Below are 19,899 nucleotides of genomic sequence, written 5' to 3'. Positions count from 1 at the left end.
ACAAATAAAACTGAACTTCTTTTTTTTTTCATTCTTTATTTATTTATTTATTTATGACTGTGTTGAGTCTTCGTTTCTGTGCGAGGGCTTTCTCTAGTTGCGGCAAGTGGGGACCACTCTTCATCGCGGTGCGCGGGCCTCTCACCATCGCGGCCTCTCTTGTTGCGGAGCACAGGCTCCAGACGCGCAGGCTCAGTAATTGTGGCTCACGGGCCCAGTTGCTCCGTGGCATGTGGGATCTTCCCAGACCAGGGCTCGAACCCGTGTCCCCTGCATTGGCAGGCAGATTCTCAACCACTGCGCCCCCAGGGAAGCCCTAAACTTCTTAAAAAGAAGCAGCATGGTAGAAAGGTAATGTCCAGTTTTGTTGGTACTTCTAGCCACTCTCCACTCTCCCATAGTAAAGGCTACAAAACCTATGTGAAGCTACTCTTTTTGACGCTTGCAATTTATCCTGGATATTCCTCTGATTCTTCGCCTTGAACCTTCTCTTTCTTTCTTATCGATTTGCCTGCATTCCCCAGCTAACCCTATGAGTGTATGCCAAACTTGTATAGCCTGTCTTGTCTTTCTTTTCTCTTTTCTCTTCCTTTTCTTTTCCTTTCATTTTCTTTCCTTTTCTTGTCTTTTCCTTTCCTTTCCTTTTCTTCTCTTTTCATTTCTGCCTCTATCCAAGATGAAGCTTCTCAAATCAACTGCTCTTTATTCCATGCAATTCAAATGAAAGTAAGAGACACCCTAGATTGGACCCAGAATCCAGGCCTTCATATCTGTCAGTGAGACTGAATAGAATTTATCTTATTAAGTAATCAAACATATTATAAATCTACTATAATTGAAAGATTTTGACCCTGAGGTAAGAATAGTCATTTCAACATCTCAGAATAATTAGACCACACAGATGTTACTATTTTTATAAGAATTTAATATGTAATGAAATTAACATGATACATCAGTACAGAAGAATAATATTCAATAAAGTATCTAAAAATGACTTTGAAGATTGGGGAAGGATGATATTTAAGATTCTAACTTCATCCTATATATTAAATAAACTCCATATCTATTAAATAATTAAATAAGAAAAAAATCATATCCTATCACAGAAAAGAATAAAAGAAGCAATGGGATATTTAGAAACCGCTGAAAAGTTGATTCTGAATTAAAAATATACTGAAGAAATTAGAAATAAAATAATAATCATGCCAAAGATTGGTGTGTATTGGTGCTTGTTTTGTGTCAGGTTTGGTCCTAAGAACGTCCCTGTGCTACCTTATTTAATATCCACATCTTCTATGACAAAAGTAATATTACTATTCCCATTTTACGAATGAGATAACAAATGCTAAGAAAGGTTAAGTAATTGATCCAAGATTACCTAGTTAATTTCAGAGCTCATATTCACCGCTGTTGGCTCCAAACCCTTGGCACTTAACCACTACATTGTACAGAAATATTCTGAACATTAATGACTTCTGAAATATATATATATATATATATGTGTGTATGTCTTTACCTTTGTTCCATTATATATGGTATATCAGAAAAGATGGGGAAAATATCTTTATTTTGTAGAAACTTATTTTAATAGATGTTTTAAAAGAGAAAAATACTTTTAATCTATCAAATTAGTGGAAGTAAATATGATCATTATTTCTTTGTGGGCATTGTGACAATGACATTTCATACATTAGGAAAGCTTCTCAGTTATATACAAAATTCTTTAACAGTGTTCACAGTAGATTTCAGCAGATATGTGTTTAAAAAATGGCACTTTGCTCCGTCTAGCCCATCTTATAAAGATAACTTACATGGGGAAGAAACAAAAACAAAATAAAAAACAAAAACAGAAAAAGAGACCAAAAGCTACTGACAGCCAACTGCTGGACAAAATCAAAGAGATTTTCATTAACCATGAATTTTATATCCATAAAATTTTAGAATGAAACCTGATGACTCATTTAAAGTATTCCATCTCAAAAGAAATAAACTTACCAGTTTAAAGGAAGATGATGAAATCTAGTGTCTTTTCTGAGATGCCCAAGCCCACCCCACCCTAGACACCCATGTTTTTCTACTAATAAAACCTGGCCAACCATCTCTCTCCTACTTTTTGTTCCCTTTCTCTCTTGGAAATTTTCTTTCCACATCCATCTGGAGACTATAATTTCTGCAAAACGATGGGGCAGAGAGCACAGTCACTGCAGGGTTGTGTGTTGAGAGGCCTCATCCCCAGTGAGTAGGTCGCTAGAAGCTGAATAGCAATGGGAGCAGCCCAGGTTTGAGCGCATCCCTGGGACTGTAGTTTCCCAGCAACTCCATTGCATCAGAGTAAGATACCCAGGCAATGGGAATAGGAGAAAATTATACCTCGGTGCTATAGAAGCCACAGGAGAAATGCTTGCTGATGCTGGAAATTCGTCTAGGAGGGAATATATCAAACTGCCCTCCAGCCGCATTATGACAAGGAGACCTACTGAGCCCCCAAATGAACAGAGGGAGACTAGGATAAGCATGACATTGGGATGACCTTCTCACTTAAGAAAGAATAAGCCTCAAATAACAAACAAACCAAAAACAGCAAAAAAATTCAGAACAAAGGAAAAGGCATATCATCTTAAAAGCCTCTGTGGACTAACAGGACTTGGGTAGGGGACAGCAATCCAGGTGACAGGAGGGACCAATGTCAACCAGCTGGGCACATCTCTTCCTTCTTCTGAAATTCAGACTGGCTGCGGCAGGGTTTGCTCTTGAGCTCCGCATTGTGAAAGATATAGAAAAACGTGCTTAGGGAAATGTAAGCTGGCTATGGGTTTTGATATCCTGAAATAAACGCCTGCTTTTGACAAGGCCAAGGCACAGTCCAGTCCTGCCTGCACCAAAACACAAAACTCACAGGTGGACACACCCCAGACAACTACATAGACCTCAAACTCAGCTCTGCTGTTCCGAGAAAAGCCTAATTTAACTACACACGTGCAAAGGAAACCCATGACAGCTACTATAGTATCAATACTATATCCTACTTAACAATTCATTTCCAGATTTGTGTGGGTTATCGAGAAGTTCAGGGTTAACAGTGCCTGTTGTTCTTCAAGAGAAGCCAGAAATGCAGATTTTTGTGCGAAAGCGCCTCAGCCTTAAAAGTTTGTAATTTTAAAATTGTAAAAATAGGTACAGCTCCTAAACATCTATAGGGTGGATCCAGCATTCTAGTCTAGTTTTGTGACTTCTGATAGGAACTATGATAGAAACTTAAGAAAATTTATCACTCTAGAATGCCAATATGTAACAAATAAGAGGAGCTCCAGAAAGAAATTGTAGCTTCCAATTATGTAGATTGCTACATAGTTACGACATAGTCACTAGGCATGAGCTACAAGGGAAAAAAATGGAACTACTCTAGTAAGAAAACTATCCCCAGAGGATATCAAAGGTTTCCAAAGACTTTTTTTCAAGAAGAAAATAGATTTTATTCAAAATGTTATATGAAGAATAAGCTGGAAGATCTCCATGAGATGGTGAAAAAGACACATACTTTCCCCATCCATTAAAAAGCAAGGAAATTGGAAATGCCAGGGAAAAAAGTTGTTCAATAAAGTCATGGTCCAAACATGAAGTGAATGAACTTGTGCCAGAATAATGGTAGTCAACAATAAATAATTGATGGTGAATAATAAAGTGATTTCATTTGAATCTGATGCTTGGAACATGTTCTTTTTCAAGCAACAAAAATGGAAAGATATGGAATTACATCCCTCTGTACAGACCCAGCAGGTACTTTATTCTATGAAGAATATTGTTTACATAACAACTTTGGTTTATGAAGTAAGATGGAAAACTTTAAATATTATTTAAAACCATGAATGAAATAATTTAGAAACAGAAAATTACTAACTAACAATTGTGGGGATGGTTGCAATGAGTTGAAAGAGTAGATATGTCTTAAGTTGAAAAAGTAAGACATCGAATAAGAGCAATATTATTTAGAATTATGGTGGGGGCCAGCAGAGCAGCTAAAATCATGAAAATGATGGAGAGCAATGGCTTCTGAAGTGCACATTGGAGGGATAGGAATTAAAGCTTCTCTTTCCATTTAAATCCTGGGGATTTTAACTGTTTTCATGGTATACATGTTTTACTTTCATGACAAGAATAATTTTTATTAAAGGATCTTAACCACTCAGAATTTTAAATGGAATACATGGCTTACAAATCTCACAAAGACAAAAGGAAACAAGATATTTTGAGGAGTGACTTCCCTACCATTAATTACTACCCTCCAAAATATGAAATGATTTCCAAAAATACAAAAGAAATCATTAAATCAACAGAATTAAAGATCAATTTAGAATAGAAACCAAATTTTGTAGAAAATATGTACAAAACATGTACAATTTAATATTACAAAAATAATGTTCACTTTATTTATTTATTTTGTTTATTTTTTTGGCTTTTTTTTGTTGGAGTATAGTTGCTTTGCAATATTATGTTAGTCTATACTGTACAGCAAAGTGAATCAGCTATATGTATACATATATCCCCTCTTTTCTTTTTAAAAATCTATAATCTGTAATTTAATTCATAAGAATTTTCCTTAAAAATATCCAAGTATAGAAAAAGCTATATTCATGAAAATATGTATTGCATCCTTATTTAAAATAGCTAATCATTGAAAGCAACCTAAATTTAGAGTACAGGGAAATAGGTACCTTGTATTAAAATGTTCTCCACCGCTGAGGAGAATCAGAGCTGGGGATGAGCAAAGAGGTAAAGGGTAACAAGATTCGCCTGGAAAGAGTAGATTCAATGGTACCCCTCTGGATGGGGCTAATGCTCAAATAAATACTTTCTCTCTTAGAACATCTCTGGAAGTTTGTAACTTCTTTGAAGACATCACCTCTAATTGCTGGAAATCTCCTACAGTTTTCTGATATGCACTGTGCCCAGTGGTATGTTGGTGAAAAGTTTAATAATTGGATCTCTGGGGAAAAAAACTCTGATTTCCAGGATATATATACTCCTGTCATGGTGGATTTTAAGCCATCAACCTGATGTCACTAAGTGGGGAATAGCACAAAATTTTATAGTATTTCCATCTTAAACACAAGAATGTCAGTAATAGTAAAAATGTAATGAAATAAGAAGGAAGTAATGAATTTTGAATATGTATTACCTTTTTAAATAGATTTTATTTGATTGAAACCAATAATGTAATTGATTTGAGTATATAATTAGTTTTAATAATGGCCCTGTTTAACAATTAGCTCACAAAATTCCTAAAAAATTAACAATTGGCTATTATGAGGCCATGGGAGCTGGCTCGCAGGACCTCGTTACTTGTTATTCTTCAGCTTCTAGCTCCAGAAATTTCAAACCTATATTGTGCCTTTATCTGTTTTGGGGAGGGGTTCCTCTGCTTTAAAGTAATTAATTAATTGTTTTAATTGTGGTGAAATACAGATAACATAAATTTTACCATGTTAACCATTTTAAAGTGTACAGTTCACTACATTTACATTCACACCGTTGCGCTACGATCACCACCATCCATCTACATAACTCTTTTCATCTTGCAAAACTGAAACTCTGCTCCCATTAAACAATAATTCTCCATCCCCTTTCCCTACAGTTCCTGGCAACCACCATTCTATTTTCTGTCTGTATGAATTTGACTACTTAAGGTACCTCATGTAAGTGAAAGCATATCGTATTTGTCCTCTTGTGATTGGCTTACTTCACCTAGTGTAATGTCCTCAGAGTTCATCCACGTTGCAGCATGAAGAGAGGCTCCTTTTAGGATGACCAATGATCCTTGGCAAACTTCAGAAACACCAGGTATACCCTGTGCGGCCTCACTGTCCTGCTGACCCTGCCCGCCAGAGGATCCCTGCCAGACGATTTTCTGGTGAGAGTCAAGTACCAGCCATTATTGAAAATACACATGCCAAGCTGTCGAGGTTCCCCTCGCTTGGGTTTGGGTTTCCCTCAAAGAAATCCTATGTTGTCCACTCTTTATATAATAAATACTCGTCTTCTCTGATATAGTCTGGAAGGGGTTAATGAATGAACTTGGACAAACAGCCCCCGTCTGGGGGCTGTTTGCTACAGAAATCTGGGAGCCCTGAAGGACCTACTCTTCTCACCCCTGAACCTCAGTCTAAATTCTAACGAAAAAGAGTCCAATTTGAACACTTTTCATGTATTCTGATAGTCTTAACATCTCTGTCTCTAGCCCATGTTTCTCCTGAGTTCCAATCCAATATCCAATTGCTATCGCAAACAGTAATAGCAGAGCAAATACTTGTCTCCTCATAGAGTTCTCTACCTTATTTCCATGGCAATACGTCCAGCCACCTCTGTAGTTCATACACTCAGCATCTGTAGACCAATCTAACCAGAGTTCACTAAGCAGTTTCCCTCTAGTTGTGCCCCCCTTTGACCATCTGCTGCTTTCTTACCAGGGTGACGTTACTCAAATACAAAGGCGACTGTGCCAGCTTTGACGCTCCCGGTGGTTTTATAAAACCTCCTCAGCATGCCCCTGCTTACAGTAGACCTCACCTCTTTTTTGCAAGCTCTCTCACACCAGAAGCTTCTCTGAGAATGACTGATTGCAGCCCTTGCCACATGATGTATTCAGCCCTTGCTCCTTCTGTCTGAAAGTTCAACTTCTCTTGCTTTTCCCCAGCATTGCAACCTCAAAGACTTGTAATCAGCCTTCAAAATCAACTTTTTTTCCTTCCAGTTTTACTGAGATATAACTGACATACAGCACTGTTTAAGTTTAAGGTGTACGGCATAATGATTTGATTTACATACATCATGAAGTATCGCGGTAAGTTTAGGGAACGCCCATCATTTCATACAGATACAAAATTAAAGAAATAGAAAAAAAATTTTTTTTTCTTGTGATGAGAACTCAGATTTACTCTAACTTTCATGGATAACATAACAGCAGTTAATTATATTTATCAAGTTGTACATTACATCATTAGTACATATTTATCAAATGGAACTCTGTACATTTTGACTGCCTGCCCCCAGAAAATCAACTTTTTTAGAAAAGAAGCATGTTACAACCCTTTCTCCAAAAGAGGATGGACCATTTCTCTTTTTTTTCCAAACAACTTTCTACATAAATCTACCATTGTACCTATACAATCCTATTGTACTTCCTTGATTATATGACTATTTTCCTCCCCCAAAAGCTATAAAATATTGGAGACCAAGAACAAGTATTATTGTATTTTCATTCTTAGAGTGTAACGTAGTACCTGACAAGCATTTGTTATTCAATTTTTTAAAGGAATAAATGAATAAACAAAACAAGCTGTAATAAAGTACTGTACAGCTATCAAAATAGATTTTTAAGGTATGAGATTATATTACAATGTATAAAAACTATTAATAGAGCAGGAAACAAAACTGTATTTATACCATGCATATAACTTGGAAAAACACATGTACTTAGGATAAAACCTGAAAGAAAATATACACAAATTGCTAAAGTTTGTTCATTAGGATATTAAAATTTAAAGTGCTCCTCATTCCATCTTTCTCTCTCTCTCTTTCTTTCTCTCTCTCCACCTCACCTCCTCTCCTTTCTTTTTGTCAGAAGTTCACGTTTCTTTTATAACTATATATATTTATATATAACTAACTACATTTTTTAATTTTAGGAGACAAATGGTTACATATGATTCTCAATGGCATACCTGTTTTTATATGTATCATTTCTTTCACAATCACATGTCTATATAATCCTAAGAAATGCTTTCTCATAAAGACAAATTGAAAAATGGTCAAGTTCTAGTAAAACTACACTAACTCAATGATACCGGTTGCCAAAATCAGGTTACTGGTATCCCATCTCTGTTCCCTATGCTGTCCCCAGACATTCCAAGGCGTCACCCACAACTAATCAGGTTTTTTTAAACTTTCCTTCCCAATATTTCTCATTCATTTTTTCCTAAAATTTTTTTCAAAGCAGTTCTTCATTTTACAATAATGCATTCTCACAGCTCCTATGTAGTTCAACTAGTAGGCAGTAAAGCAAGAACACATTTGAATACCACGGTCAAAACGAGATCTGGAACTTCATGCTCTTATTGACTGAATATCCTCAGTATCAGATAAAACCACATGGACAGAATTCCTTTCCTATCTGTAAAGGCAGAGCATTGACTAGGAAGCTCAATAGTTCTAAACAGTGCCCTTCTAACCCAGGCCATAAGCAATTAAAAGACCAGAACATAGATGAGGCATCCCTACATCTTTGGTGCCTAGTACATAGAAGTTGCATAATTAACATGTGTTGAGTGATATAAGTGAAAAATGCAGAGTCATATCACAGCTTTGTGAGATACAACAGGGGAAACAGCCACCAGCATCAATAAGAAAAATGGTGATTAGAAAAATAAAATTATTATTCTCTGTTTTGGTATTTACTTTTTGCAGAAAGGGAATGGAAAGTTAGAAGAAGCTAGTTGGAATCCAATTTATGCTACGCACTGTGATTTTTATACATATTCCTTATATATGTGTTAGATTAGTGATTCAAAGAGCAAACACTGGTGCCAAAATACTTGAATCTGAATCCTGGCTCTGCCACTGTATAACTGTGAGACTCTGGACAAGACACATGGTAACTCTACTCTTCAGTTTCATCAACCGTAATCTGGGGGTGATACTAACAGACCTACCTGATAAAGTGGTTGTGAGAATTGAATTAATACATATAAAGCTTTTGCACAGAGACTGGAACATAAATGTGATTTTTCTAAGTGTGATTTTTAAAAAAAATTTTATCATTAGTTAACCATTATATAATCACTTTGAGGTGGGTATTACTACCACCATTTTGCATCTAAGGAAACTAAATACATAAACTTGTCATGCATTACAGTAAAACAAATTTGAACTCAAGACAGAGAGATTTTTGCCCATGTATCACAAAAGATGCTTTTATAAAGCACTCTTTCAGAAAATATAGGAAAAAAAGTATATTGTATTTAAACGCTGGCTGAATTCCCAATGGATTAAGCTTTTTCAAATAGCATAATTTTTTGGATAACCAAAGTTTAATCTCTATCAACACAACGTTCTTTTGGTTTCAACTATTTATGTTGGTCAACATGTACTTAACATAATTTATTTTATTTTTTGTGATTCAGGTTCATTGCTATTTCTATCAGTTATTGTACAGAGCTCTAACAGCCCATGTTTCATGCCCCAAAGAGCTCGTGAGTTCTGTAGAGCCATTTGCTCCTTCACTTAATGGCCCTACCCTGCCTACCTGTTCCAGTTCCTATATCTGTGGTTCTGTAGTTTTATTCTCTCCTCCTCCAGCCCGTGCGACAGCCTTCAACACGTCTGGGCTGGCAGTGTGCCTGCCAATAACAGTCCCCTTCTCCTGATGATTTTTACTCTGATCATTCTATGGAGTTGAGAGAAATAAGTATATACAACCAGACTGAGCATAATCATGTATAAAATCAGATTAAGCAGAATCTGAGTGAAGACCTGACGGGCATAATATGAGTAAAATCCAGATGCTATATGCGTGAGCATTGTAGCATCTATTTTGGCTCCCCAGAGACTGCTTGCTCACTAGCTTGTGTTCCTCTGTACGTTAGTCAGGGTATTTGTTCACGTACTTAGTTAATTCATTTAACTATACCACAATGTTATTGGAATATTTACATCCCCAAATGGAGATTTATATAGAAAACTGTTTTGAAGCAAGAGGACTGTTACTTGAGTCTGAGCCCCCTGTGCTGTGGTGCTCTGCAAAGTTAGGTGCCAACAAGATATTGAATAGGTTAGTTATTAGATATATTTTCAGGAGTTTTACTCGTGTTTTTTCCATCTGCAGTGTCTCACTAGGACGATGAAATAAATATTTCAGACAATCACTTATCTGAGAGTAATCTGTTTAAGGGTGCTCAGCGTAATGCACGAAGCATAATACAACGAAATGTTACAATTTTTTCTTGCAATCCAATCTAATCCTTAATTAGAAGAGAAATGGTGACCTACTTTCTCTAAACTCTATCCCTAAATATTTTCCTTCTAATTTCTTTTTTTTCCCTTCCGGTTTTATTGAGATATAATTGACATTCAGCACTGTGTAAGTTTAAGGTGTACAGCATAATGATTCATATACATCATGAAATGATTACCACAATAAGTTTAGTGAATATCCACTATTTCATATAAATACAAAATGAAATGAAAGGGAAAAAGAAGTTCCTCATGATGAGGACTCAGTGTGTACTCTCTTGTTAACTTACACTATAACATACGCACTGGTTTGACATCTTCACAATACTGAATCTTCTAATTAATTAACATGGTGTGATAGGCATAATTCTGAGATGACTCCAGGATTTCTGTTCCTTGTATATGCATCCTGGAAAATCTCCCCTTGAGTGTGAATTGATGGATTTATTTATTTATTTTTTAACATCTTTATTGGAGTATAATTGCTTTACAATGGTGTGTTAATTTCTGCTGTATAACAAAGTGAATCAGCCATACATATACGTACATCCCCATATCTCATCCCTCTTGCGTCTCCCTCCCACCCTCCCTATCCCACCCCTCTAGGTGGTCACAAAGCACTGAGCTGATCTCCCTGTGCTATGCAGCTGCTTCCCACTAGCTATCTATTTTACATTCGGTAGTGTATATATGTCCATGCCACTCTTTCACTTCATCCCAGCTTACCCTTCCCCCTACCCATGTCCTCAGGTCCATTCTCCATGTCTACATCTTTATTCCTGTCCTACCCCTAGGTTCTTCAGAACCTTTTTTTTTTTTTTTAGATTCCATATATATGTGTTAGCATACGGTATTTGTTTTTCTCTTTCTGACTTACTTCACTCTGTATGACAGTCTCTAGGTCCATCCACCTCACTAAAATAACTCAATTTCATTTCTTTTTATGGCTGAGTAATATTCCATTGTATATATGTGCCACATCTCCTTTATCCATTCATCTGTCAATGTACACTTAGCTTGCTTCCATGTCCTGGTTATTGTAAATAGTGCTGCAATGAACATTGTGGTACATGATTCTTTTTGAATTATGGTTTTCTCAGGGTATATGCCCAGTAGTGGGATTGCTGGGTCGTATGGTAGTTCTATTTTTAGTTTTTAAGGAACCTCCATACTGTTCTCCATAGTGACTGTATCAATTTACATTCCCACCAACAGTGCAAAAGGGTTCCCTTTTCTCCACACCCTCTCCAGCATTTATTGTTTGTAGATTTTTTGATGATGGCCATTCTGATTGGTGTGAGGTGATACCTCATTGTAGTTTTGGTTTGCATTTCTCTAATGATTAGTGATGTTGAGCATCCTTTCATGTGTTTGTTGGCAATCTGTATATCTTCTTTGAAGAAATGTCTATTTAGGTCTTCTGCCCATTTGGGGATTGGGTTGTTTGTTTTTTTGATATTGAGCTGCATGAGCTGCTTATATATTTTGGAGATTAATCCTTTGCCAGTTGTTTCATTTGCAAATATTTTCTCCCATTCTGAGGGTTGTCTTTTTGTCTTGTTTATGGTTTCCTTGGCTGTGCAAAAGCTTTTAAGTTTCATTAGGTCCCGTTTGTTTATTTTTGTTTTTATTTCCATTTCCCTAGGAGGTGGGTCAAAAAGGATCTTGCTGTGATGTATGTCATAGAGTGTTCTGCCTATGTTTTCCTCTAAGAGTTTTATAGTGTCCAGTCTTACAGTTACGTCTTTAATCCATTTTGACTTTATTTTTGTGTATGGTTTTAGGGTGTGTTCTAATTTCATTCTTTTACATGTAGCTGTCCAGTTTTCCCAGCACCACTTATTGAAGAGGCTGTCTTTTCTCCATTGTATATTCTCGGCTCCTTTGTCAAAGATACCAAATATCCTATTTTCTTTGCATCTTCTGGTAAGCCTTCTTGGTTTAACCACACCTAATTTTTGCATATTTTTTAATGTGGCTATGGATTATTTATATTATATGTGCTGTTGAATATGTTTTAAGTTTTCTTTTGCCTTTCACATGAGTACATGCCCCTTTTTCAAAACAGAGAGTTAAATCTATTGCCAGTAAGCACCATGTTTTATCAATTCATATTTATCTCTTTTGGCCAAGATGTACTTTCTAAATTTTACATTCTTAGTAGTATTATTGCTTGACTAATGATAGAGGAGCTTGGGAGAAAGTGAAAATGGTAACATTTTATTGTACATTTTACAAACTTCTATTTCACTGTTTCTTAGGTATTTGGCTAAAATTCATCAAAGTGAACGTTGGAACAAGTGTCAGAGGTCATCAAATCTGATCTTATATTTTACAATTAAGGACTCTGAGGCCTAGAGATGTTAAGAAACATATCTAAGGTCAGCTAGCTAGTGACTAGCACTAAAATCTAGGCACTTGATTTTTAGCACATGGCTTTGGGCTCTGTAACCGTTTGCCACCCCATATGAAAAGAGTACTTGCTGTTCAAGTGCTATTTTAGCCATCCATATACCATGCCTGAACTCTGGGTGGCTCAAGGACCATGGCCCTGTTTCACAGATGTGCTGGAACAAAGAAATGTTAAGTGCTGACCAAGGTAGCAGAACAAATCTACAAAGGAGTCAAAATAGAACACGCTTCTGTGTTCTATTGATATTTCTCAGTGTCATCGAAGAAACTGCTCTGCCTTTGTGAGAACAAATTCTGTCTTCCCCAGAGGCTACATAACTCCCTAATGGTAAATTAGTCACTTAGGAAGTACATTAACTCTTCCCAGCCACTGGGGTGTCATTACTTGGAAATCCTCTGTTTCTAGGCCATTGGCTGTGATGATAGTAGTACACTGCGCTAAATGGGACCCCAGTGGCCCCGAAAGAACTAATGCACCTTCCTTAGTGCTAAACTTGCTGCAAAGCTTAGGGATGTTCCCAAAAACCCTTCACCTCCCGGACACTTAAACATTTGTTAAGGTTTCTGGCCAAGGCTGGCAGCATATCAAATTGTCTTTGAGTTTATTTTAACTTCAGAGGTCTCGCATCTGCTCTCCCATTCACCTAGTATCTAATTCATCCAGGGACCCAGAGCCCTCACACTGCCTCCAGGTGTTCATTCTTCCATGATGAAATATATCAAAATTCAGTCCCATTTCCATAGGAGTCAACATAGCCAGCTTTTTTTTTTTAATTGAAGTATAGTTGACATATAACATTATATTAGTTTCAGATATACAACATAACGTTTCAATATTTGTATATAGTGTAAAACATAGAGCCAGTTTTTATTAAGGGACAAAATAACTCATAGTATGGTTTTAATAGTGTGAGTTACTTAATAATGGTTTAATAATTAATCATTAAACCATTCAATAAAGTTAAACTATTGAATAATGGTTTTAATAGATAGTAGTGAATGTATGTATTCCCTCTAAGATATGTTTTAAAATATGCAATTTATTTCATTAGACCAAGAAATGCATTGATATTATAAGAAATTCAAAAGGTACAAAAAGTTAGATAGTAAAACGTAAGTCTCCTTTCCTGATCTGATCCTTAGAGTCCAATCCGCCCTTCTCTAAGGCCACTTATCTTACCAATTAACTGTGCCTTTTCCCATGGGTAATCTATGATATAGATATGCTCACATATATGCAAATATATTTATATAATTCTTTTATACGAATGTTAGCTTTTTAGACATATTCTTATACACCTTGCTTTTTTCACTAAAACATATAAAGTGGGGGATGATTCTATTTTAATACATACTGAGTAGCAGCATTATTTTAAACAGATATATAGTTTTCCTTAGGATGGAAATATCATGATTTATTTAATCAGCCCCTAGTGATGGACATTGAGGGTTTTCTCCCCCAACCTTTTGTTATTACAAACAATGCTACATATGGTACTTAATTAATTTATTTATTTTTATATTTATTTATTTATTTTGCTGCACCGTGCCACTTGCATGATTTTAGTTCCCCAGCCAGGGATTGAACCTGGGCCCTAGGAAGTGAAAACATGGGGTCCTAACCATTGGACCACCAGGGAAGTCCCTATATACGGTATGTTTAAAATCAGCCTTTAAACATAAGTGTGAGTATATCTGTATAACAAATTCCTAGAAATGGAATTGTCGAAACAAAAGATATATGCATTTTTAATATTGATAGATACTATTAAAGGGCCATCCACAGAATCTGGAACAATTTACATACCTTGACACTATATTGTGATATCACGCCTTAATGTTGGTCAATTTAATAGGCAAGAAAATGAGTTCACATCGAAGAAGTTAACACAGCTGACTCATGGAGTCAAGACTCACAATGATAACTATCAGACGCCTAAGCCAATGCTCTTTTTCTCGTCTTAACCTAGTTCCGGAGACACAGTTAAGAAAAGGGGTTTCTGTATAACCTCACAAATGACAACACATTTGTGGACACCTGTTTCCTCTGGCATGAGAAGTCAGGAGTGAAAGGAAGGGGGGTCTGAAGTATGGGTAAGCACAGGTGTAAGAGAACAGCCAAAATACAAAGAGAACAGGAAGAGAGGAGAAGTAAGAGTCACCGCTGAAATAACACAGTGAAACTTCCGAGACACCATTAGGACACTCACCGAAAGAGGGTGTGGTGGGGAGGTGAGTGCCAGTTAACCCAAGACGGAGCTTTGACTTGACTTGACAACCATAGTTACTTCTCCTTGGTCAGTCCTCTAGATTATTTATTCTTATTCTCACAATGATATATTTACAGGTTTTGCTTTTGAAACATTCATAACAGACTTTTCACCGTACACATTCAGCAGGATTCGGTAAGAATCATGTCTCTCTGGGGTTTGCCTTTCTTTCTTTCTTTTTCTTTCTCCCTTCCTTCCTTCCTTTCTTCCCTCCTTCCCTCCTTCCTTCCTTCCTTCCTTTCTTTCTACATTTCTGAATTATTGTATTTGAATCAATGGAACTAATGGTAAGTAAAATGTGCCCCAAAGACTCTCGTTTCATCAAAAAAAAGTTAAATAGGATAAACTGATCTTTTCCAATAAGAAGAGAAAAAAAATACCCAACCCAACATAATAGTCTTTATAGCCTCATAAACCACAGTACCACCCAAGATGTTAACAAGCTGGCATGTTTTGAGCATCAAAGATAGAGAGGAAACTGTGTTTACATGTTTGGCACAAAAACTAATGAGGAAAGTCAATTGGCCCTTTGTCTTGAGGGTCTGAAGCGCTGAGCTCTAATGTTTGGTTTCTTCGTTGGCACTTGTTCAAGTAATCACTCGTGGCCTGACAAAGCCGCACTTGTGTTTTATTAGTGGCCATGCTGAACTCTCCCGCTTGGGCTGTGTTGTCTCTCAATAGAGTGCTGCAGCCCAGGGCACACTTATTTGAAAACACTAAATCAGAGCATGATGATCTTTGCCCAACCAGAGCAACCCACAGAACAACAAAAAATGTGCAGAGTACTGTGCCTTTTGTTTGCAGAGGGAGGGAGGCGAGGACAGGAGGAAGGTAGAACTGGAGGCTGTGACTGAATAATTTGGAAATGGGAGCTATTAGACCTACTTCGTAAAGGAAATCTTTTCCCCTCCTAATCACAGGGGCTACGTTAACATCAGAACCTGCCTTAATGCACCACGGGGCATGATCCACGAGGCCTCGACTCAAGCCTGCAGTGGCAGGAGATGTCACGGTGACCCCAGAGGTCTTTTCTTCCTGGAATTCTAAGGTGTCGTGAAAGAGTAATCATGTTACCTGGTGAGGAAGCTGACTTTGTCTTTGAGAATATAGTCTGGTAGAAAGGGAAAGTTCCAAAGTAGGTCAAAGCACAGTGTTTGTAACTTTTCTCATTAGGTTGAATTTTTACCCTCCTTCCTGCCTTTCTCCTTCCTTTTACTATTGCTATTATTTTTTTCCATTTAGAGATAGGAATGCCTTGGACCATCCCGGAATTTTTATCTGCATCACTGAACAAGTATCCAAACATTTGGCTGCTATTTTCAAAGTTCTGAACCAGAAACGAGGACTCCAAAATCTGGTTGCAAACAACATTTTTTAAGTGACAGTTTTGGCAGTCTTACCTACAGATCCAGCAAAAATAAAACCTAGAACAGTTTGTTCTTAAACTATTTCTAGTACCAGTACTGTGAAGAAAGTACTGAGCTCCACATAATTAAATTTACTTTTTTAAATGCCTGAAATTTTACATGTTCAAAAATGAGAATTTGGGATAGGTTAAGAGATGTCCTTGCCTTTGCCAAATCCTTGAAGTTCTCTCTGGCTGTCTGCCTCCTATCAGATCTTTTCATGAAGGGTGTAAGTGTACACTCAGCACAGTTTCTGCCACTGAATAAGTCTGAGTGATGCCCGCGCTGAGAAAATGCTAAGTGAGAGCTATTCCTTGGGAAATCACATGATGTAAAGTTAAAAGTTTAGACTATACAGACTTAATGTAACTAAAGTGTCATCTCTGTACCTTTAAATAAGCAGTATTTTCTTTGCTAATTACCTCTTAAATGTTTACTTTGTAAAATGAAGAGTATGCTCACCGCAGTAATGCTTCTTCTGACAATTGTGTAGCACGTTTTATATAAGCCTCTCAAGCTTTCACGGTTCCTGCAGAAAGGAAAGCATTAATTTTACATGCAGGTAAGGTAATTCCAAATTCCTATTCCTGTTGTTAACAATATTTACTCTTATGTAATGACCAGAGTGTGCCAGAAACACAAATGACCTGCTGGTGGTGGTAGAATAAGTAAACATGTGGAAGCTTCCTAGAAAAAAGCAATCTGTAAGGGGAAAAAAGAGAACAATGTTGGTGGGCTCCTGGCCTTTGAAACCCACCTAAGGCGATGGTAAGTGAAGCCACCGTACCTGAAGTCCACAGCCCTAGCCGGTGGAGGAAAGCAATGTGTTTAAATAGGATGTGCTTGTATTAATAGGAGGTTCTATTCTCGGCCTTGAGATAAAGGGAGATCTCGTGGCAAGAGATAAGACCCCTCTGCACCCCAGGTCCCCGCCTGCCCGAGCTCCCTGCCACCCATCTCTCCCTCGGATCTTCCTGTGCCCTCCCGTCCCGCAGACACCAATATTGTTTCTTCCCGCAGGCTTTGCTGCAAGAATGTCAGACATCACATCGCAGCTCACATGCAGAGCTCAGATTGCTAAACGGAGCCAGGAGATGGAGTGGGGCGGGGGGTGGTGGTGGAAAAGAGGAACCGCGTTCCTAAGCTCCTTCTCCACGGAGGAGCCGTCCACAGCCTGGGCTCAGGATGGATGTGCTGGTGCTGCCGAGATGCAGTTTCTGGGAACCGCCCCACATCCCTACCTAGGGAAGCCGGCTTCTCTGCACAGAAGGACACGAGGGCGTCCTGACCCGCCTCCTCCATCTCCCACTTTCTAGGGATGATTCACTCAGAATCTATCAACGTGAACGTTAAAAGCTAACCACTATTATGGTCTTTTATGGCAAAATTTCCCCCCCACTGTAACATGTATGCTCTGCCTAGAAACCATTTGCAGTTTTTAATGCACACAGGTCTTTTTTTTTTTTTTTTGAAATAACACACACTAAATAAATTTATTTGCCACCTAGAGTGGTATATGTGCATATCTATGAATACAGTCTAAACATATCATAATGTGTATTGTATTTGCTATATTTTACAACATATATTCATATGTATCATAATGTATACTTACAGGTATACTATTATAGTCCATTCTTTGTGTAAACACATTAGGCTTCACAATTAGCTTAGTCACTAAACAAGTGTTCCATCTTCGATACTTTTAAGTCATGGGGTGGGGACCGTTTCTGTCACCAAATGTGTAAGAAGAATCAAGGCCAGCCACCTATAATAATAACAAAAATATACGAACCAATGTGAATTTCACAGTGGGAACCACGCCTCATAGAATAAAGATGATGGCTTGGTGCTTCAGAGTCCCTCTGTTGGCATGAGCGCCATGCCATCAACCTTAGGATTCCCCAGGGATGATAAAACCTAAGGCTGATGTATTACACTACTTAGATGAGGGCAAGACATTTAAACTGTGAGTCAGGTGACAATGTAGTGTTCACCTATTCAGAGAATTGGAGAGGTAAAGCAAACGGTAGGCAGTGGGGAAGAGGAAGAGAGGGAATCTTGGGTAATTTCCCCCTAGAGGTGAAATATTTTCGGACAGTTGTTCAGATTACAAAATGAAAGTTGTTTAGAACCAAGCCCCTAAATTTGAGTAGCACTACGAAAAGTGACCCTGAATGGTAATGAAAAAGAAAACACCTTTTCATCTCCTGAATGTATTTTCACAGTGATCAAAAGAATTATCTTGTTTAAATAACTGTTTTTTTTTTAAATTGGGCCTTTATCATAGTTATAAGAGAATGAAACCAGAAAGCACTGATGTACGCAATCAACAAACAGTGGATTGTGTACATCACAGAAATCCAGAGACTTAGTAAGACAGTTTCACAGTCAATTTTCTTGGAGGACCATCGCTCTCTTGTCTATCAGTTTAAAGACACCAAGGTAAAGAAATAACCCAAAATCGTACGTGCTATTTAAACACAGACTGGAGATGTTGATAGCATCATTTTTTTGCAAATAAGATTTGTGCATTAATTGGTAAAATATGATTTTATAAGCATTTAATGATAGTTAATGCATTTTATTCAACACTTGTCAAAATATTAACCAATAACATCTATTGTTTAGTTTGCAAATGCTTAATAATAGAATTGTCATTACTTTAGCTACGATGGACTTGAATATCACAATTAAATAAGTTGGCTACCTGGTGCTATTGATACTGGCATTTTGTGGAAGTCTATAGGCTACTTCATCACTGAAAAACATTCAACTTAAAAAATTTAACAGACACTGAGTTTCCTCAGTTGCTCTAAAATAGTTGCAAAGATAATAAGTTACCATCTTGTAAAAAGTTAGAAAGTTTTTGTTAAAAGTTAGAAATGTTCCTAATAACTAAATTTGACATATTTATGAACTGTCAGTAGTCTCAATAGAAATTCAGAAACTATTACCAGAGATATTCTTTAAAATTTAAAGTTTACAAATAACAAATTTATGACATATTTTACTTTTTAAAAAATAAAAAAATGATAAAAATGTTTATCATCTTACTTTGCTGAATTCTGCCTAAGGTCATCAATATTATTGTACTATGATATCCAAATAGTAGCAGTGAATTTCTCTCCACTGTCTCTGTGCTGTTATATTGCTTCCAACTCTATTCTGAACTACTACATTTCTCAAATTAAACTTTTTAAAAATGTTAGGATATGAGGCTACTTTATAACTAATTATACTTTTAACATTTAGAGAATTCTTTTAATTTAGGGATATACTGTATTGGGTGTCATCACTTATATATGTTATTTTCCCCTGTCAGACAGAGATGTTTGATAGCTAGGCTGGACATAAAGCAGAAGATCTGCTCGGTAAATGGTTTAGGATTTTTGCTCCCTTGGTTTTATAAGAAAAAACAAGTATAGTCATCCCATCTATCAAAAAAAATGTGAAAGCACAAATATTTCTGAAACTATTCAGAGAAATCATCACACAGTCCCGTTCATAGCTCTTAGAAAATAAAAATATGGCTTTAAAGTTGTTGAGTTCTTCCCTTAATTTAAAAACTGATGTTTTAATATAGATCTTGATGACCTGATGCTGTTATCTCTACATGGTACAATTATTTGACCTTCAGAATTATTCATAAGCCTCAAATGTAGCCCTATGTCTTAAGCATGACTTTGAAGTCTCTGACTAGATTCAATGTTTACAAGGATTCTCTCTGCATGAATTGGGTCCTGTTGTTACAATACCATGTCCTAAAACCAAAGAAAAATGTAATTATGTATCAACACATATAT

This window comes from Balaenoptera acutorostrata, chromosome 17 (genome assembly GCF_949987535.1).
Source record: "Balaenoptera acutorostrata chromosome 17, mBalAcu1.1, whole genome shotgun sequence".
Lineage (NCBI taxonomy): Eukaryota > Metazoa > Chordata > Mammalia > Artiodactyla > Balaenopteridae > Balaenoptera > Balaenoptera acutorostrata.
The sequence above is the reverse complement of the archived record's forward strand: the minus strand, read 5'-3'. Positions refer to the sequence as shown.